General features: G+C 45.4%; 1 non-coding gene across 1 annotated transcript; it reads right to left on the reverse strand.

Annotated features, from left to right (window-relative positions):
• Nucleotides 1-22398: 22398 nt before the first annotated feature.
• LOC112938057 (small nucleolar RNA R71) lies at nucleotides 22399-22505 on the reverse strand. The gene has a single exon (XR_003241107.1). It is a non-coding gene; the product is annotated as a small nucleolar RNA R71 (small nucleolar RNA).
• Between the last annotated feature and the right edge of the window lie 828 nt (nucleotides 22506-23333).

A 23333-nucleotide genomic window follows, 5' to 3' on the forward strand; every position in this document is an offset into this window, starting at 1 on the left:
TCCTTTCGCATTCAGGAAATCTATCATGCGATAGAGATAGTATCTACTGATGGAAGGAGTTCTACTCGGACAAGACTGGGTCTTTACCATATCGTGAGTGGTCCGATATCTCCGAGTCTTATTTGGATATCATCTGATACGCGGTGTAAAAGGGACCCCCTGGGCAGAACCTACGGCATCGAATTTCACCGCCAACACATCCACCACAGCCTATGGAGCCGGAGCGTGCAGGAGCCAAGTCGCCGGGAGATCTAGTCGAACCAACTCGACTACGGTCTCGTCGGTATCATCGAGTTCTGTTATTCCCTTTGTAATCTGTGGTTTCCGTCATATAATCCCATACCAACTGGATTAGGGCTATTACCTACCAAGGGGCCTGAACCAGTATAATCTTTGTCTTCTGTTTGCTTGATGTCGTATTACGTAGATCCTCGTACCAACGGACCCCAATACCCACCATATCCGGTCTACGGGTATCCCCCGTCGACAGTGGCGCTCCGGGTAGGGGGATTTGATGCTCAAGGTTCTACTACTATGACTTCAAGCTCCCTCGACGACAACGTCTACCCCGGCATCAACCAAGGAACTTCAGCTTCAACGATGATGGTGTGGACTCAAGTCGGCGAAATCGTCTTCCCGGTCTACACCACGATGCCGATCTCGACTGGCCCAGTAATCACCAGCAGCAAGAACGATATGGTTACGACTCTGGACGACCTCATGTCGAAAGATCCTCCTGCAGGAGCGGAGAACGGAACATCGACAACTTCCGCGCCCGAGAAGGATCCTAGTGCGGCCAGCTCTTGTCCTTCCGACGGGAAGCACGAGCCGACAAGAACAACTCCTGAGGCGACGAGGACCGGGTCACAAGACAAAAGGGCACGACCTGCAAACTTGCAAGGTTTTTCTCGACGTAGAAGCTGAAATCCGCGCCTGCAAGGAGCGTGGAATTCAACATGCGCTTCCCCAACTCGTGATGTCTATTGCCCCATTCACAAGGCTAAGACTCACGATCTATCAAGCTGCAAGGTTCTTCTCAGTGCCATGAAGACGTCGCTCCCTAAGGTCCCGCAGTCACGAATCTCTTTTAGGGATGCAGACAAGGAACAAGGTGCGGCGACTACCTCAGATCGGTTCGTTGGGGTAATCGATATCGATCCCCACGAGACATCTGTCCTACATCTACTCGAAGATTAGGCCTCATCATCGACGAGTACGCTACGTGACGTGTACGCCATCGATGTAACCGGCACCTCTAGAGGCGGCAACACGGAAACGGAGGAACAATTGGCTACGCCAGCCCAACACATTAGAGCCATCAATGCAATACCGAGGGAAACCCCTTACGATCCCGTTCTAAACGCTGACCTCGATCAGTGGACGGAACGACTACGGGAATCGGTGGCCAACATCAGTAACGCGTTCGAGGAGGCCGCTGCCAGAGCACCCTCGAAACAACCGCTGACCCGCGGCGCTGACGAAGAACTGCCTGATCAGCGGGTGTCACCTCATCAATCTACCCCTCCACCTCGCGGTGCTAGCGATCTCCGCGACCACCTAAATATGCGCCGAGAAGCGCGACACACGCAAGACAACGAAAATCGTTCTCGACATCGCATCTCTTCGCAACATCACGAGAACATAGAGCGACGTGGACACCCGAGCGGAAACTGAGACCATGATGGTCGCCACGACCGCCGCGAGCAGCGGCTGCCAGGCGATGCTAGTCGAGGTAAACGCAACAACGACGATAGAGGTCGACGCCGGGACAACGATGATTGGTGACGACGAGGTTCACGGGAACCCGGGCGCAATCCCTGAAACCGTACCCCGGAGCCGAGCGACTCATCATCATCATCGTCATCGGACAGACATCCACGGCGAGTGTATGATCGCCGACAACCCACCGCCCCTGGCGGCGGGTGCGTGGCTTTCACTCGTACTGTACGAGATGTCCGGTGGCCTAAGAAGTTTCTACCGGGAGCAATAGAGAAATACGATGGAAGCACCGACCCTGAAGAATTTCTTCAGGTCTATTCCACAATACTCTATGCTGCCGGAGCAGACAACAACGCATTGGCAAATTACTTGCCAGCTGCGTTGAAAGGATCTGCGCGTTCATGGCTGGTTCACCTCCCGCCCTACTCAATTTCTTCGTGGGCAGATCTGTGGCAACAGTTTGTCGCAAACTTCCAAGGAACATATAAGCGCCACACGATCGAGGACGACCTAAACGCGTTGACGCAGAATTCGGGTGAATCATTGAGGGACTATATTCGGCGCTTTAACGAGTGCAGAAATACGATCCCCGAGATCACTGATGCTTCTGTAATCCGCGCTTTCAAGTCCGGCGTCCGAGATCGCTACACAACCCAGGAATTGGCGACAAGACGGATCACAACTGCTCGCAAGCTGTTCGAAATTGTGCCAAGGACACACCTGAGTCAAGCAAGAAAAAGAGTCGCAAGAATGGGAAACGGAAAGCTCAAGCGGAGATCCTCGCAGCAAAGTACATTGACCCGCCCAAGCATCCAGACCCACAAGGCGACGATACGAGGAAAACATGGTGCCCTATACACAAGTCGGACAAGCACTCTTTAGAGACTTGTCTCGTCTTCAAAAAGGCACTCGCAAGGCAACTAGCGTTGGACAAGTGCAAGCGAGTACGTGTAGTCGAGAAGGCCGCCGAAGCGGCTACTCAGGACTCAGATTTAGCATACCCTGACTCCGACCTCCATGTCTCACACATCTTCGGAGGTTCCACGCTGTACTCTTCTAAACGGGAATACAAGAAAGTGGAGCGCGAAGTTTGTTCGACATGGCAGGGGGCTGCATCCAAGATGAAGTGGTCTGAACAGAAGATTGAGTTCTCTGAAGCAGACCACCCCAAGACTGCCATTACTCCAGGACGATATCCGATCATGGTCGAGCCCACTATTCGGAATATCAAGGTAGCACGGGTTCTCATCGACGGTGGCAGCTCAATCAACTTACTCTTCGCCAGCACATTGGACGCGATGGGGATTCCACGAAGCGAGTTGACGCCCACTGATCAACCTTTCCACGGAATCACTCCTGAATCGTCGTCCAAGCTATTGGGCAAGATTATGCTACCAGTGACCTTCGGTCAGGCAAACAACTTCCGAACAGAGCAGATCACCTTTGATGTAGCTGAGTTCGACGCAACGTATAACGCCATCATCGGGAGGACTGCACTCGCGAAGTTCATGGCCGAAGGGAACAATCACTATTCAGGGCAACGCGAAGCTAGCAGTACAGTGCGACAAGCGTGCCTCGACATGGTCGAGCAAACTCCCAACCCGCCCGCCACAGCTGAGCCGCCCAAGAAAGTGAGCAAACCAACAAGACGCCGAAGCCAGACAGCGCAATTAAGATCGTTCCGCTCTTCGGGGCATCACTGGACGACAAATAGGAACTCACGGTCATCACCTTCCTCCGCGACAATGTAGACGTGTTCGCTTTGTAGCCGTCCGACATGCCGGGGGTCCCCATGGAGGTGATCGAGCACAAACTTATGGTGCGACCCGATGCCAAGCCAGTAAAACAAAAACTGCGGAGATTTACACCAGATCGGAAACAAGCCATATGAGAAGAGCTCGATAAACTTCTCAAAGCCGGCTTCATCCGGGAAGTTCTCCATCCAGAGTGGCTAGCCAATCCAGTCATGGTGCACAAGGCCAATGGGAAGTGGAGGATGTGTGTCGATTTCACCGATCTCAGCAAGGCGTGCCCCAAGGATCACTTCCCTCTTCCTCGAATAGACCAGTTGGTGGACTCAACAGCCGGTTGTGAGTTGTTAAGTTTCCTTGACGCTTACTCTGGCTACCACCAAATCAGCATGGCGAAAGAGGACGAGGAGAAGATAGCATTCATCATGCCGTTTGGTGTATTCTGCTACGTCATGATGCCGTTTGGGCTAATACCGCTGGAAACACTTTCCAGCGCACGGTTCAGGGGGCGCTCAATGACCAGCTTGGACACAATGTCAAGGCCTATGTCAACGGCATTGTTGTCAAGACTAAGAAAAACAACTCATTGATCGATGATCTCCGGGAAACGTTTGACAACCTCCAACGATATCGCCTCATGCTCAACCCAGAGAAGTGCACGTTCAGAGTACCGTCAGGCAAGCTCCTTGGATTCCTTGTCTCCGGAAGAGGGATCGAAGCAAATCCCTAGAAGATCAAGGCAATCGAGAACATGAAATCGCCGACAAGACTCTAGGAAGTCCAGAAGCTAACTGGATGCATGGCGGCACTGAGCAGATTCGTCGCTAGGATGGGAGAGCGAGGACAACCTTTCTTCGCCGTGCTGAAGAAACAAGACAAATTTGTGTGCACACAGGAAGCCGAAGACGCGTTCATCGCACTCAAGTGCTACTTGTCAAATCCCCCTGTACTTGTTGCTCCCCAACCTAATGAAGAATTATTCCTCTATATCGCTGCCACGCCATATTCTGTGAGTACTGTCATTGTTGTCGAGAGAGAGAAGGTGCAAAGACAGGTTTATTACGTCAGCGAAGCTCTACATGACACAAAGGCACGACGCCGCACGACAGGGACGCTACGCTACACACCGGGGGCTTTATCCCTCACCCACCTGGCGTGGCTCGACTTCGCCCGGGGCACACTTAGCTACTTCGCCTGCGATGCCACACCGACTCACCACGGGCTTCGCCTCCCTCGTCGTCCGGGTGCTCTACACCGACTTACCACGGACTCGGGGGCTTCGCTTCCTCGTTGTCTGGGCATTTTTCGCCGACCTCACCATGGACTCGGGGGCTTCACCTCCCGCGTCGTCCGGGTGCTCTACACCGACTCGCCACGGACTCGGAGGCTTCACCTCCCTCGTTGCCTGGGCATTCTTCGTCGACCTCGCCACGGACTCGGGGGCTTCGCCTCCCGCGTCGTCCGGGTGCTCTTCACCGACCTTGCCACGGGCTCGGGGGCTTGACACCCCTCGCTGCCTGGGTACTACTCGCCACCACCAAGTGATCCGCTCCCCGCGCAGGATGGCTACTTCATCGCCGACCGAACGCTTGCACCGAGCCGACCGCATACACCGCCGCCGGGTGATCCGCTCCCCGCGCAGGATGGCTACTGCGTTGCCGACCGAAGGCTTGCACCTCCGAGCCGACCGCATACGCCACCACCGGGTGATACGCTCCCCGCGCAGGACGGCTACTGCGTTGCCGACCGGAGCCTTGCACCTTCGTGCCGACCGCATACGCCGCCTCTGGGTGATCCGCTCCCCGCGTAGGATGGCTACTGCGTTGCCGACCGGAGGTTTGCACCTTCGAGCCAGCCGGCTACGCTGCCGCCGGGTGATCCGCTCCCCGCGCAGGACGGCTGGACGTCTGCATCGCTGCCTGGTGACTTCCTCCCCGTGCATGACGGCTGCAACAATTTCCACCTGGCAATGTTGAGATGAGTACTCAGCCAGTCTTGTCTCCACCAGATGGCTTCACCAACCTCTGAGTCTTCATCAAGCAAAGTACTCGGAGGCTACTGTGGGATACACGGTACCCGGGTACCCAAGGAGAGGACTTTGGGCCATACGGCATAGGTTGGGCCAAGAGCCCTAAGCCCATACGGCATACATGTAAATAAAGAAAGAGAGATTCCCGGGATAAGATATAAATCTCGGGGATCATGCATATCTTTATAAATAGAATAGGGACATCCAGTTGCAATCAACTAGATACTTTCCTTGTAACCCTTCCCCCTCATCCTATATAAGAGGGGGCAAGGGTCCTGAGAGGAGAGGCCGGATCGTCTCCACGAGGCTTCTTCCTCTTCTTTGATCATTTTGACTAGAGACAGAGAAAAACACACACTGGACGTAGGGTATTACCTCATCTCGAGGGCCTGAACCAGGATAAACACCTGTGTCACCATCTCTCCTTGATCTTGCACACCTCGTAAAATATATTGCCGATCATAGAAATCGACACAAATGTCTTCAAAAGATTTGAGATGACAACAAAATTGAGTTAATTGTCCATAAATTTACATATTTCAGTATAGCCATAAGATCCAAAAATATGGCTTTACCCAAGTTGAGATGGAGACAAACCAAAGGAAGGAGAAAACTCACCGTATCGTGGTAACCATCTCACTGCACGATTATCTGAATGTTTAGGTTTCACCGCATAATGGGCTCGTTTGGGACACGTAGGCCTCTTTCGTGCCAGCCTCCTCCTGCGTGCTTGATCCCAACCGACGACGTCCCAGAGCTGGTCTTCTCCCCCTCTGCACCCAGGCCCCATGCCCAACCTGCTATTTTGAGCGGGAGTGTGGCATTAATGGCTTTTGTTTTCATACCACGGATGACTGTTGCTGTGCCAAAATTGAAGTAAAAAAAACATGGAAGCAGCAGTAGTACGATGTACATTTCTGCACAAAAAAGGTGACACATCAAGGTTGTTCAATGAAACGGGATATATTTGTGGGACTGCTGTGCTGTGAAGAAATGTATTTGCTTGAGCACTAAATTTTTTCCGAAAATGTATTCATGATTGGTTCACTAATCTAAGGGTATTTATATTGTTATTTCCCTCACGATCAAGAAATTGAATAAAAGAGGGGAGCAGGTGATAAATCAATAAATTGACATCAACTCATTTGTAGCAAGTACAGAAATATTGTCTTGTTTCATATAGCTGTAGCACTAACTGAGACAAATCTTCTGGGGTTTGAAGAGAGCAACAACTTGTTAACATAGTTTTGGTTCATATACTTAAGAGCTTCCATCTTGCCAATATATTAGTTCATAGCAATTTGTTTAAAGTTTTATCACTCCTTTGGATAGACTCTGAACTCTGAAGTAATATTTTTCTGTTGTACATCAAAATATATTATAAGAACCATTTAGTTTTAGATGTTGATGGTAGCCCTCCCTTTTGTCATGTCTCACTTGAAATTCAGGAACACAATGGATAAGATGCATGGACTACTTACATTTTTTTGTCAATGAAATGTAGGCCATGCCTCGGGTTACTCATAGATCAAAGCTCCCTAACATAATTGACAATGATCAAGAACACAATGGATCTGAACCAAGGAAACTGATCACAGATGCATGCTACTAATCACATATGTATGTACTCCACTAAGCAAGAATATGTTGGAAATATGGTCATATATCGGCATATTTTAATCCAAAATATTAAGACAATAACCATGGCATGAACAATGTGGGGTGATCTAGTGACAACATGTAACATAACCAGTAACATGCTTAAGGTATCATAAGCATCATGCACATACCAAGGACGCAATTGACTTGCGACTAGCACGACTAATAGCGGTATGAACGAATGAGTTAACAACAGGAGAAGGACATACCCCGAGAATGGCCCTCTGCTGGATTGTGAGGCAGAATTGTCTCCGTTGGTGTTGACGTTCGCAACGGCTCCGGCTCCCGGCGCGCCATCTCCAGAGACAGCAGCGGCGGCGCCGGCGGCAGCTCCGGCTCTGGCTCCAGGCGCAGACATGGTGGACGAGACAACAACGAACAGAGTAGTCGTGCGGGAAGCACTCCCAAAAACCTGATCACCCGCCTACCTGGTGCAGATCTCTGGCGAAGGTGTAGTTCCGGAGGCCCTGCTCCTTCTGCGCGCAAGCGATCAGAAGCGAGGAAGCGAAACAGCACAGGCGCACGCGGAGGAGGAAGAACACCAGGGAGAGGAAAGCAAGCGAATCATTCTGATCGGACTAGCGGCCTCCTTAGATAGAAGGAGAGATTCCGCAAGTTGCAGCACACGCGTCGTGGGATCGTGGGATCGTGCACGCGCTATTACGGAGGCAGTCGTGGGAACGTGGGATCGTGGTTGCAAAAGAATAGAGACGTGACGTGACGGCACGCACGCCCGCCAGCCACGCCTCGCCCACGCCCACGCCCTGGCCCGGCGCGCGCGCGCCCGCGCGTGTGGCTTTCCGACTCCCACCTCGACCGGTCAACAGGGAGCCTCCAATAACTCCCTATTTAGGTTGAGATACTCCTCACTTAATTCCTAAGGTGGTATTATTATCCTTAACACTTATTATGGACCTTTGAGATTTAATAGAATAAATCGGGCCTAGCCCAATTATTCTAACAATCCCCACCAAATTTCAAGGCTCATAAAAAATGTTCTCAAGGTTGTGCCTGTTTGATATACCTGTGTTTTGGTGGAGACTGTTAAGTTGAACTTCCACCTAGGATATGAGCTACATCAGACCACAACTGAACAATGGACTATGCCTTGAATTGTCAGTCTTGTGTGATCAGGTTTCACTCAAACCCTTGACTGGTACTGGGCTGCCGTTCGCATCCCCTCTGTTTGGAGCATATAAGTCAAACTCCAGGCCTTTCATGAGTATCTAGAGATCGCCCAAACCTCATAGACTGTGACTAGCAGTCGAACTCATATAGGTGTGTTCCTTCTGAGATGTTCTGCAGGTCAACATCTCTGCTTGAAAAAGCCACTCGGATCACATTAAGGTATGAGCCATCCTACCATGCAGAAAAGAATAGAAGTACATCATGAAAATGAGCCTTTTTCAAGGGTCTCTTCTCTCTGTCACACAATAGTTTGTTTCACCATCTAAATTCACGGGATCTCCGATCACAATGGACAGGTTTCCACTATTGTGCAACCTTAGGTGGGTATCAAGCCCATTTCCCTCGATGCACTGTCTATCACATTACATGGTAGCCCCTTGGTAAACTGATCTACCAAATTTCTAGCCGTTTGGACATAGTCCAATGCTATCACTCCGGAGTTTTTCTGCTTTCTGACAGATTTCAGTCTTCTCTTGATATGCCTAGATGACTTCATGTTGTCCTTTGAACTGTTCACTTTAATAATCACTATTTGATTATCACAGTTCATTAGGATAGCTGGCACTGGTTTTTCAACCACCGACAAATCCATCAGGAGTTCACGAAGCCACTTGGCCTCAACTGTCGCAGTATATAGTGTTGTAAGTTCTGCTTCCATTGTTGACCTCGTTAAGATGGTCTGCTTGAACGACTTCCAGGAAACAGTGCCACCTCCAAGTGTAAACACATATCCACTTGTGGCTTTTATCTCATCAGCATCAGATATCCAGTTTGAGTCACTACACCCTTCTAGTAATTTTGGATACCCAGTATAGTGAATTCCATAGCTCATAGTGCCCTTTAGATAGCGCATTACTCTTTCCAGAGCCTGCCAATGATCATCTCCCGGATTTGAGACAAACCGGCTCAGCTTGCTTATAGCAAATGAGATGTCAGGCCTCGTTGCACTAACCAAGTACATCAATGAACCAATGATTTGAGAGTATCTCAGTTGATCCCTTGCTATTCTTCGGTTTTTTCTTAATAGCACGCTGGGATCATAAGGAGTAGGAGCTGGCTTGCAGTCACTATATCCAAAGTGACTCAAAACCTTGTCCACATAGTGGGATTGCACAAGTGTAATCCCACCCTCATCTCCTCTTTGTAGCTTAATGTTAAGAATAACATCAGCCTCTCCCAAATCCTTCATTTCAAAACTCTTGGATAGATAGTCCTTGACCTCCTCAATCACATTGAAGCTGGTCCCAAAGATCAATATGTCATCGACATATAAGCACAAGATCACTCCTTCTCCCCCACCATAGCGATAGTACACACATTTATCAGCTTCGTTCACAACAAAGCCTACAGATGTAAGCGTTGTGTCAAACTTCTCATGCCATTGCTTAGGTGCTTGCTTAAGGCCATACAAGGATTTCAACAGTTTACACACCATTCCCTCCTGACCTTCTAGTACATACCCGTCTGGTTGATCCATTTAGATCTCCTCCTCCAGCTCTCCGTTTAGGAAAGCTGTCTTAACGTCCATCTGATGGACGAGAAGACCATGAGAGGCTGCCAGAGCAAGTAGTACTCGAATCGTGGTCAAGCGAGCAACTGGTGAGTATGTGTCGAAAAAATCCTCGCCTTCCTTTTGGGTATAACCCTTGGCCACAAGCCTTGCCTTGAACTTTTCAATTGTACCATCAGGCCTAAGCTTTTTCTTGAAAACCCATTTGCATCCTACAGGCTTGCACCCATATGGACGCTCAACGACTTCCTAGATACCATTAGACATAATCGAGTCCATCTCACTGCGTACTGCTTCCTTCCAGTAGTTAGCGTCAGGAGATGAATATGCCTCTTCTATGGTTCTTGGGGTGTCATCCACGAGGTATACAATGTAGTCATCTCCAAAGGATTTTGCAACCCTTTGTCTCTTACTCTTACGAGTATCTACAACGTTGTCCTCCTCAGGATTTTCCTCAGGCGTTTGATCATTGTGTTCTATCGGTGCAAAGTGCTTATGGGGCATGACAGTTTCTTGACTAGAAGTGCTAGGTGTATGTTTCATGGGAAATTCATTCTCAAAGAATGTAGCATCTCTAGACTCAATAATTGTACCAACATGCATGTCGGGTACTCCAGAGTTTACTATTAAGAATCTATAACCCACACTGTGAATAGCATAACCAAGGAACACACAATCAACAGTATTTGGTCCAAGTTTCCGCTTTTTGGCTATAGGTACATTTACCTTGGCCAAACAGCCCCATGTTCGTAGGTATGAGAGATTTAATTTCTTCCTTTCCCATTCCTCGAATGGTGTTACTTCCTTATGCTTCATTGGAATTTTATTCAGGACATGACACGCAGTCAAAACTGCCTCACCCCACCATTCCATGGAAAGCCCCATAGTGTCTAACATGGCATTCACCATCTCAGTTAGAGTACGGTTCTTTCTTTCGGCCACCCCATTTGATTGGGGTGAATAGGGAGGCGTCCTCTCATGAATAATTCCAAACTCTTCGCAAAAGGATGCAAACTCATTCGAAAAATACTCCCCACCTCTATCAGACCTCAACCGTTTGATTTTCCTTTCAAGTTGGTTTTCTACCTCAGCTTTATAGGTCTTAAAGAAATGCAATGCTTCATCCTTTGTTTTCAATAGATACACATAACAAAATCTAGTGCAATTATCTATCAGTGTCATGAAATATTTCTTTCCCCCTTTAGTCAACACCGTTCATTTCGCAAAAATCGGAATGAACAAGTTCTAGAGGTGCCAAATTCCTCGCCTCAGATGCCTTGTGAGGCTTGCGAGGTTGTTTCGATTGAACACAAGTATGACACTTAGAACCTTTGACCAAAGTGAATTTTGGAATTAAACTCATGTTAGCTAAGCGCGTCGTACAACCGAAATTCACATGACAGAGTCGCGAATGCCACACATTAGACTCATCATTCTCGCTAATATGGTTCACAACATTATGATTATTACACATGTCATTCAGAGAAAAGCGGAACAAGCCTCCGCTGTCATAACCTTTTCCAACAAAAGTTCCATATTTAGATACGACACATTTATTGGATTCAAACACAAGTCTAAAACCTTCTCTACACAATAGAGAGCCGCTAACAAGATTCTTCTTTATTGAAGGGACATGCTGCACGTTCTTCAGCTGAACGGTCTTTCCCGAAGTAAACTTCAGATCGACCGTACCAACACCATGAACAGCTGCAAGCGACCCGTTTCCCATCAACAAGGAGGAACCTCTCCCGACCTGATAAGAAGAAAACAGAGAAATGTCAGCACATACATGAATATTAGCACCAGTATCCACCCACCAATCAGGTGAGTGAAAAACAGAGAGAACTGTAGGTAATATTTTACCGTACCCCGATTTTCCTCCGCCCTCGCTAATGACCATGTTGGCAGACTTCCTGTCTTTGCGCTCAGGACAGTCCTTGGCCCAATGCCCGGACTTGCCACACACAAAGCAGTCTCCCTTTGCCTTTCCCTTGCCTTTCTTCTTAAAGTTGGTTGCAGCCTTGGGTTTGACATCAGGCTTGACTTTCTTGTTGTTCTGGGATGCATGAGGGTTCTTCTTCTATACCATATTGGCACTAGAACCTCCCTCAACCTTTTTGCCCCGGTTGTCCTTTGCCCTCGCCTTCTCCTCAACACCCAAAGAGCCAATGAGATCAGAAACACTGAACTCTTGTCTCTTGTGCTTTAGAGAAGTGGCAAAGTCCGACCAAGAAGGTGGCAATTTGGCAATAATGCCACCTGCCACAAACTTGTCCGGCAACTCACAGTTGTTGTCCTCAAGTTCCTTAGCCAGCATCTGAATCTCATGAGCTTGTTCTACTACAGAACGGTCATCGACCATCTTGTAGTCATAGAATTGCTCCATGACATACAGCTCACTGCCGGCGTCGGAAACTCCGAACGTGGCCTCAAGTGCATCCCACATGTCCTTCCCGGAAGGCATGTGCATGTACACGTCCACTATGTTGTGAGCGAGTACACTGATCAGTGCTCCATGGAACAGGCAATCCGAAGCCTCGAACTTAGCCTCTTCCTCATGAGAGAGAGATGGTTCACTTCGTTTGCCCTGTGAAACACAGAAGCATTGCATCGCTGTCAACCACAATAGTGCACGTGCTTTCCACCTCTTATAGTTAGAACCATCAAATGCATGTGGTTTCAGTGCAGCAGCAAAGCCAACTACCGAAAATGACCTATCAGGTTTTTGGATTGTTGGAAATATGGTCATATATCGGCATATTTTAATCCAAAATATTAAGACAATAACCATGGCATGAACAATGTGGGGTGATCTAGTGATAACATGTAGCATAACCAGTAATATGCTTAAGGTATCATAAGCATCATGCACATACCAAGGACGCAATTGACTTGCGACTAGCACGACTAACAGCGGTATGAACGAATGAGTTAACAACAGGAGAAGGACATACCCCGAGAATGGCCCTCCGCTGGATTGTGAGGTAGAATTGCTTCCGTTGGTGTTGACGTTCGCAACGGCTCCGGTTCCCGGCGCGCCATCTCCAGAGACAGCAGCAGCGGCGCCGGCGACAGATCAGGCTCCGGCTCCAGGCGCAGACATGGTGGATGAGACAACAACGAACAGAGCAGTCGTGCGGGAAGCACTCCCCAAAACCCTAATCACCCGCCTACCCGGTGCAGATCTCAGGCGAAGGTGTGGTTCCGGAGGCCCTGCTCCTTCTGCGCGCAAGCGATCAGAAGCGAGGAAGCGAAACAGCACAGGCGCGCGCGGAGGAGGAAGAACACCAGGGAGAGGAAAGCAAGCGAATCGTTCTGATCGGACTAGCAGCCTTGTTAGATAGCAGGAGAGATTCCGCCAGTTGCTGCACACGTGTCGTGGGATCGTGGGATCGTGCACGCGCCGTTACGGAGGCAGTCGTGGGAACGTGGGATCGTGGTTGCAAAAGAATAGAGACGTGACATGACGGCACGCACGCCCGCCAGCCACGCCTCGCACACGCCCACGCCCACGCCCTCGGCCCATCAGAAGCGAGGAAGCGAAACAGCACAGGCGTGCGCGGAGGAGGAAGAACACCAGGGAGAGGAAAGCAAGCGAATCGTTCTGATCGGACTAGCGGCCTCCTTAGATAGCACACGCGTCGTGGGATCATGCACGCGCCGTTACGGAGGGCTCCCAGCGCGCCATCTCCAGAGACAGCACTCCCCAAAAACCTCATCACCCGCCTACCCGGTGCAGATCTCAGGCGAAGGTGTGATTAGCGATCAGAAGCGACGAAGCGAAACAGCATAGGCGCGCACGGAGGAGGAAGAACACTGGGGAGAGGAAAGCAAGCGAATCATTCTGATCGGACTAGCAGCCTCTGATCGACGTCGTAGGATCGTGCACGCGCCGTTACGGAGGCAGTCGTGGGAACGTGGGATCGTGGTTGCAAAAGAATAGAGACGTGACGGCACGCCAGCCCATGCCCACGGCCTCAGCCCGGCGCGCGCGCGCGTGGCTTTCTGACTCCCACCTCAACCGGTCAACAGGGAGCCTCCAATAACTCCCTATTTAGGTTGAGATACTCCTCGCTTAATTCCTGAGATGGTATTATTATCCTTAACACCTATTATGGGCCTTTGAGATTTAATAGAATAAATCGGCCTAGCCCAATTATTCGAACAGAATATAGGGTCACTGATAATATGTTATTCGAAATAAATAGTGCAATGATGGAGTATGAAACTGTGTCAGTAAAAGGAAATGAACCTGCTGCGAGGACTGCTCTGACGGATTCTGAAACGAACGGAGGTGGCGTGGGTGCCGCCGTGGGGATCCGTTCAGGCAATCGATCAATGGCGGCGGGATAATCGGGCGCAGCAGGTACCCAATGAGCGAGAGTTCCCCAAGGCAGCCCCGACGGCGAAGGGGAGGATCAGCGGAATCAGTCACACTGGATCCAGTACCGGCATTCAGCGACGGTCAAGCTAGGCATGGAGTTGCAGTTGCAGCGGACAAATTAAGCAACGAAATCCAGAGTAACCAATCCTAATTTAGCACAAATTAAAGCTTCAAAGTGTAGAGTAAATAGAGACAGGTAAAGCAATGTGCATTACACTAATTCTGTTAAGCACCGACAGCTGCAGCAGACAAATTTTGAAGGGGAACAACTACATTGGTCTCATCGGGTAATAGAGCAAAGAGAAGTTAAGGGGACACATGCGAGTGAAACCCAAAGTGCTCACCAGACATGTGGACATGGCGCTGCGTCGAACGCCGTCTGGTCCAGAGAGGAATAAGGCCATAAATGATGCAAAGAAAAGCTGAAATTTTTTTCACATATATGGCTATCAAAATCAATTGCCGGAATTGTCTATGCCATATTATTATCTATCAACAATAGTCTGCAAGGCTGGTGAAATTGAGCTACGGTTGGGGATGAGGAATGGGGCGTGGTGGGCAGCGGCAGAAATATTCCATTGTGAAGGCACCAGAGAAAAAACAATTGGCAGATGTTTGTTACTGCATCACATTGATTTGTACAATTCTGAATCAGTTTTTTTTGCACGATCATAAAAGGGTAGTCATTTATTCAACCCGTTGATATGTTGATTTAGAAAGCAGTGAGCCAGCAAATAAAAGGGAAGTTCATCTGTCGTTGAATTGCTCATGACTTATGATAAAAATCACAATCGGAAGATTCAAAAGTAAAGGGATAATGCAATCAAAGAAAAAATTACCTGGAGATACAATGGATGTTATTCCCTGAGTAAGCATTACATCGATCACCTACCGTGCAACGTGCAAATGGGATTAAAGAACATCATGAGACAATAGAGCATGGGAACTGAAAAGGGGAAGTGGCTTGATATTGAACCTGACAATATGTCATGAGGTTTCGTGAAGTCAGTGGCAGCTACAAGTCATTCCAATCTGAGGCTTGGCAACATGGTGAATTTGTATTGTGACAGTAGGAATGGCAAGATCCTGTTTAGCAAAGAGAGGGAAGTAATTCTTACTCTTCTAAGTGTGAATTTCAGAAATCAAAATGGAACAATGGTGGAACGAAGAGTCCACCTGTCTATGTTGACCGTGTCCATGGAAGATCCTGACCCTGTTATGGTGTTCTCCTCCTATTTTTTTCTATATAGTAGTTAGAGAAAATACGGTAATTTTTTTTTAAAAAAAGTGGGGATACCAGATTTATTTTTTAGATGGAGATCAAATGGTTAAAATTAACGGGTCCACCGATTTAAAGGAAAATCGACGGTGAGATTATAGAATGCCACATGGCGACCTAGGAACGTTTGTAGAAGGTCACGTGGCGGCTTGAGAGCGTTTATAGGAAGTTTAATAGACTTTTAGTATATACCTAGGAAGGTAGCCCGCGCATATGCGCGGGAATTTTATCTTATTTAACAATGTTAGAAATTTGATTAGGAATGTTTATGATTACTCTAATGTAAACATCTTTATTTTTTCAATAATTTGTGTGATGTTTCTTTGATTGCTAGTAACCATCGCCTGCGTATAAATTCTAAACTAAAATTACTTAAAACCGTGCAGTTTTGGTTTTATAAGAAAAAATATATATGCAACTATATATCATTTATACATAATGTTTTTCTTTTTTTTAATATTTAGCATATCTTATTTTTGCACTTTCTAAACTCTGAGTAAAAAATTTTCTTTCGTATAATATATATGTCTTTATGAATTTTAGGATATATTAATTGAAGATATTTTTCTATTAAAAATATGGTTAATACGACTACATCTAATTAAATGAGCTGAATATGTTGAAATATTGATTTAATTGTAAGTATATAGTATTGTAGTATGAAACTACGGTTTAGCGGTAAATGTCTTTCTTAATCAGAAAATATATTAGAAAATGAGACTTTTATTGCTCCCAAGTTGTAGTTTAGGGTTGTATACTTCGAACTGAAATTATGTTAGATTTTGTTTCCATCATAATGCCAAAAAAGTCAAATTTTCTATTATATTTTATTTAAAATTTTAGTTATTTTCATTATATCAGTACTCCAAAAATATTTGAACATTGCTATTTAGAATGGGTTTCAAATTAAAATATTTCAACATTACTATTTGAGCATTCTATCAACCATCCCTTAAATGCTTTGATCTCTGCAATTTGACATGAAAATATAATTGGGTTAAGGCCATACAACTTGGCATGGGATAAAGACAACCCTTAAATGTTTTCAATATATTGTGTATGACAAATAGATCCTAGACGCGGTACACGTTATGACATGAAAAAATAATATAATTAAAAGATTTTTCTCTAATCTATTAGTGACATCAGATATCATATATGTAATTTAGATGTTATGATCATCTTAGGAATGTTTATTTATCTCTAAAAAGATCATTTATTCATAAAAGTGCAACTAAGATCAAGTATAAGTAAATAGCCCCTATATGCATGTTAAGAGAAATTAACTACTTCCACTGTTAAGGAAAAATGTATCAATATTTATAACACCAAATTATTTTTATTGAATTCAAAATTGAATATGTTTTTATAATATGTTTGTTTTGTGTGGAAAATGTTACTGTGTTTTTTTATAAACTAATTCAAGTAATTTGATGTTGACAAAATTTAAGAATTACTTGTAATCTGAAACAGAAGGAGTTGGAAGAAGGTCACTAGATGTCTAGCATGGTATAAATAATGGGCTGACCGTTTATTGAAAACATAAGGTGGGATATTTTAATTTTTAATGATAAATTTTAGTATTTTATTTTATTTATTGGAGGCTTAAAGGTGGATAGATGTGGTCCACAATGTAAGTCAATACGCATATTAAATTATTGATTTAATTGAAAATTACAATAGTTTAGAAATATCATAAATTGAATATACGATTTACAATTTTATGAATATTTTAAAGTCTAATTTATGTTGTTTATGTAATTTGTGGGAGTTTTTTTTTCTCGTAAAGATAATTTTGGATTTAGTTACTATGGAGATAAAAGGAACAGAGAAGAAATGGTAGGGAGAGAGGAACGGTAGAAACGGGAGGGAGGGAGTTTTGGGATTTTCTTTTAAAGATAGATCTAACCATATAAGACTAGTAATATGCACGTGTTAAACGCTACAGTGCAATTCAATTTGCCACACAAGGCACATGTTGATCGCAGCCCATTGAGAACATAGCATAAGGGCGTGAATATAAACCCAAAAATAACAAAGTAATGCATAAGGGCGTGAACATAACAATTTGATATGATACAAATATCAAAGTAATAGTTTCATAATGTGTATAACAATTGTTGGTCATCTCGTTAACTTCTTCTTCTTCATAATGTGTATAACAATTGTTGGTCATCTCGTTAACGTCTTCTTCAATATCTACATGGAATGACTACTAAAATTTACCGATGGCAAAAGTACATATTTAAACACGAGTGTTAACATATAGTATGAAACAGAGCAGACCATGAGATTGATATGGCAGAAGGATTAAAGAGAACTATATGCTCAAGTGGAACTTAAGTGTGCATGTTGTGCTGCTGAATATGAATTTGTCCAGAGCCTAGTGAAAAGAAAATCATAGTATTTATGTAAGATGACAATGTTATCCATGCCCATTCAGACATCAACAAGCAACATAAATTTTTACAGAGCACTAAATGATTTTATTTACACACTGTCAGTCATGCCATGTAAAAGCTAACAAGAGGGTAAGATCACCCAAATCCACATCACATACTTCCTAGGATCAAACACATCGCATACAATTTTTTCCCTGATGTTTATGTAGTCATCAGGAATGAGGCCAATCCAATTTGGAGAAAGTTCTGTGCGACTGATCTAGTTGCAGTACCTATACCAATTTTGTTCACCAATGTAACTGGAAAGAAATTGGTACAGCTAGTGATCCCTCAAATAGCTTCACTTGTGTCTGATATGAGCCAACAGTACGAGTAAGGATATAAAACAGTTATTACTAAAACGTGATGGCTGAATATAAAAAGCAATGGCATATAAATAATAAATTTAAGTATACGCTCCAGGGCATATAAATAATAAACTTAAGTTTGCACTCCACGCATATAAATGATTGAAAGTTTAACAGTATACTGAAAATTATATTAGATTTGAGTAAGAGCTGCTAGCACGGTTGCTATCCTAGCTAAATGTACAAAGAACAAAACTCCATGCATGTGTTTAGCTTACTGATCGCATAGCTGTTTTGAGAAAGTCAGCAATTTGCCTCAACATTGAAACTGTCACAGCTAATAGTTCACATGGGAAATAAATCTATTTTCACATTAAATAAATTAAAAACCTCTCACATTCAATGATTAAGGGGAATCACTAAGTGCATTTATCAGGAACATCCATTGAAAAAGACTATTAGCAGGAAGCTGTAACCTACTAATTTATGACATGTACAAGACACAATGCAGATTGGACCCCTTAAGTTGTACACCTTGCAATAAAAACCCAATATAGTAAAGGAATCAAGGGTGGGAAGGGGCATTATTTTCAGCATAGGTTGCAACAACACATTGACCAGAAGAGATTAATGTCAAGCATGTAAATTTAGCCGGTATTAAAATATTTTGCTTCTCCATGTTAAGTATGGTGGTTTGGTGAGAATTTCAGTTGATAATTTTCTGAGCAAGTAACCCAGTCATTCATCTTGGAACAACCCAGGTTCCACCATATGGATACAAACTTCATTCAATTGGTTATGTAACATAAAATTTTCTGAAGTAATCGATCTGATAATACATTCTGAATTCAGTCAGAAGATATGAACAAGAGTACAAGAGTAGGTAATAATACGAATAGAGACATACCTGATTTGAGCAATTCATTCTGCACGAAGGGTGCCATGAAGAAATTAAACACCTAATCTGCAGCTCTGAACAGAAAAGATCTTTAATTAAATTAAACGTGGGGTTCTGCAATTTCTTACCGGCGGTGGAGACCAGACGATCGGGGAGGTGGCGGTGCAGAGGTTGCCCGCCGGGGTTGCCGGCGCAGAGTGGAGCCCAATTAGCTAATAAGATTCAAGACACTCAATCAAATCACTCAAGTACTTGAATTGAGTTCTATGCTGGCATTTAAGTGCTCAGAGCACCAATGCTATGGAGCTCCTAAATAAAAAAGCACAACATTTTCATGTGAAAAGGCATATAAATATGCTAGAACAGTATTACCATTTATACTAATTATGCTAGTCCAGATCAAATCAGTACAGTGTCATTATTTGCAAAGATCAAAGCACCCGTCCAGTCAGTAGAGGGTTAGTATATATATGTAAAGTCTACATAGAAGAATAGAAAAGTATTAATAAGAATTCAGTGGTTGCAAATATTTTGAATTCTTGAATCATATAGACAAATATCGGTAACGAGACACTCTTATTTGAGTCTAATAATTGTGCCTCATATTTTCTCAGATGATTATCAGTTTGCAGATCCAACTTGTTGAAAAGGCTTAGCAGCTTTGACAAAGGTTAATGTAGACCAATTACTGGGAAAGGGTCTTCAGTCTTATGCACAATTACCGAGCAAATCGACAAAGTTACGAGAAATGTGAAAAAAATAAACTTCTTATGAGCTGTATTTTATAGCTCAACAGTAGTACAGTACTTCTGTGTAAGATTGACTGGATAAGGGCTGCAATATAAGGTCAAATTTTACATCAATTAAGCATTTCACCCAGATCAAGACCAGTCCTATAAATCTCAAATAATAACAAGAAACAACCAAATGCTGGAAAAAATGGAAAAATATTTGACCCATAAATCTGAAACAATGCTGGCCCAGTTTTAGAGGGCTATCGGTATTTCCAATACAAAGTCCAGCTATGTTGGCTTTACAGGGAACAAGTCCGAACGTAAATTATGCAGTTAACCCACAATAATAAACATACAAGTGTAATACTATGGTTTCCCCAAAAAGTGCCCTGTAAAATGCCATGGAACATATATTCATCATTTGGGAAAGCGAAAATAAACAGATAGTTGATATGTATGACTGATAGCATATGTTCATATAAACACCGATAGCACCTTGTACATATTAACAATAGCAGAAACAATAGGTCAAACTGTCTTTACCTTCACTGCATGGGACCAACGAAAATGGATTTCCAGATTGAAACTACAAAGCGGTCTTTTTGTTTGAAGCTATGGGACCAAAAGTCCAGTGTCCTCGATGCAACTGTCTGATGAACTGACAATAATCAGATAATGCAGTTACATATGAAACTACAAATTAAGAGCTCACCTCGTCGATTGGCACTGTCTATCAGTCTATGGCACAAGTACTGCTCCAGTTAACTCCTTCCTAGCTATCCTGCACCTCGGTAGCGAACTGCAGGCCTATCTGCATGATCATTCTTGTTGAAGTGCAGTGATGCTATTAGTATAACTTTATACTGAGATTTTGGAGTCCTTCCATCAACCGATTAAAAATTGCAATATACAAGTAGAAAATCATGTTTATTTACCTTTAGAACAACGGTCATGAGCCACTGATTTAAATTTTCTGAACCTCTCTTCCAATCTTCCAATTATTTTTTCTATTTTGTCTTCTCTCTGTTTTTAACTTTTTTTTTCTCTTTTCATCCCTTATTTTTTTTTATGCTCCTTCCCCTCCCTTAAGGCTGGAGCTCGCGACTCCCATCCTCTTGCACACGCTGCGTCGTCGTCTCCCAGCCACACCATACAAGCTGCCGCATCAGAGCTGTAGCTAGCTAGCTAGGTGGTCGGCAGGAGCAACTTGCTAAGGAGGCTATCGTCGTCGTCGTGTCCGCTCAGCCCGTGCATGTCGTTGAAGGGAAGCCCAGAATGGGGATGGGCAGCAGGCGGCGTCGGGGCTCGTAGGAGAGTAGGTGGAGATTGTGAGCTGTCATCGTTTTGCTCAGATCTGGCGCCCCTGAGCTCGTCCGACAACCGGTGCGGCCTGGACGGGAAGGCGGCGGCGGCGGCTTGGAGGGCGAGTCGGCGACGGGGATCGGTGGCGGCGAGGAGCAGATCGGCGCGGTGTTGACGGTCGTTATCGATCAATTTCGACCGTAAATATTACCAAAATAGAGGAGAACTAGTGATGCTTGCAATGCATAAATATGTTAGAATAATAATATTCCACTAGTATTAGGTATACTAACCTCTTGCAGGGAATGACACTAAAGTGGAGGAGAATCGACATCAACACAAACAATAAATCAATCAGACGATGTCGAGAACCAGACTTATGTATGAATGGGGCAAGAACACAGAAATAACACGACACATTGGGCCAAAATTCACAAGTCTGCGGAGAAGAACAATGGAGAAGGCCGCCAACCGAAATTGGGCTGGATTGGGCCGGCCCCAGGTTCGACTGAACCTGGTGGTTCGGCCGAACCTCCCTCGCCTCCGTTGGCATTTCTGGCACCATTGCTGGGGAAGATTCATAATAGAGATTACTTGAACTAATACTTTATATTTATCTCTGTATAATCATTTACTTTATAGGCTAACATTGGTTGTTTTCACTTTTGTTGTGGAACACAGGGCAGTGCATGACTGGTTTCAACCTGCCAGAAAACTTCAAAGAAATTCCAGAAGCTTTCTTCCGGAGCGTCAGGACGCGAGTCGTTGCTCCGCAGAAAACTCTACCGACAGAGAAACCAGTCGTACCAGCGCCACCGACCTTCAAGACTATGGCCAGCAAGACTCTTCGCGAGTTCGCTGCTCCCTCTGCTGACAATGTGGCCATTGGGCAGCAGGTCAACATAGGGGACGTGGATTTCGACTTGAAGTCCAGCCTTATCACGATGGCGCAGGCTAGACCGTTCTGTGGCAAGCCTAATGAGGATGCCAATGCTCATCTGCAACAGTTCCTGGAGATTTGTAGCACGTATACCATCAAGGGCGTCAGTCCCGATGCCGTCAGGCTGCAGCTGTTTCCGTTCTCCCTCCTCGGGAGAGCAAAGCAGTGGTTCTATGCCAACCGTGCTTCTATCAACACCTGGGACAAATGCTCCACGGCATTCCTCTCGAAATTCTTCCCGATGGGCAAAACCAATGCCCTTCGTGGAAGGATTTCCAGTTTCCAACAGACAAGGGATGAGTCTATTCCGGAAGCATGGGAGCGTCTGCAGGAATATGTGGCCGCCTGTCCTCATCATGGGATGGACGACTAGCTGATCCTAGAGAATTTTTACAATTGTCTCACCCCAATGTCCCGTGATCACCTGGACGCGGTAGCTGGAGGAGCTTTCTTCTCTAAAACGGTTCAAGGAGCCGTTGAACTCATAGAGAAGATGGTCTCCAATATGGGTTGGAGCGAAGAACGACTCCAAACCTGTTAGTGAGGCATGCACACCGTCAAGGAGACGGAACTGCTTGCTGCCAAGCTGGACCTCCTCATGAAACGTTTGGACGACCAAGAGAAAAGGCCACAAGGCACCGTCAAGGCCTTGGACTCACACGTCACGTGTGAGGTCTACGGTGGCACGGGTCATTCTGGGAATGACTGCCCAGAAACCCGTGAGGAGGCGATGTACATGGGCAACAACAACGGGTATCGTCCACAAGGAGGTCAAGGGAGGAACCAACCACGCCCATATTATCAAGGAGGTAACAATAACGGTAACTTCTCCAACCAGCCCTCCTAGAAGGATCTTGTTTTTGCGCAAGCTAAAACTACTGATTCGCTAAGCAAAAAGCTTGCTGCCAATAATAAGGTCCTGGAAAACATAAATGTCAAATTATATGGCTTTGCTTCCGCATTTCAAAATCAGCTGAGCTTTAATAAAATGATAGAAACCCAATTAGCTCAGTTGGCATCTTTAGTCCTTGCAAATGAAACTGGGAGGATTCCGGGGCAACCTGACTCCTCCATTGAAAATGTTAAGGCAATCACGACGAGGGGAGGTAAGTCCAATCATGATCCGCCGTATCCTAACCCTACAGGAACTGATAGGATGTCAAAAGAAGCGTCATCTAGTGACTCGGCTGA

This window comes from Oryza sativa, chromosome 2 (assembly GCF_034140825.1).
Source record: "Oryza sativa Japonica Group chromosome 2, ASM3414082v1".
Classification (NCBI taxonomy): Eukaryota; Viridiplantae; Streptophyta; class Magnoliopsida; order Poales; family Poaceae; genus Oryza; species Oryza sativa.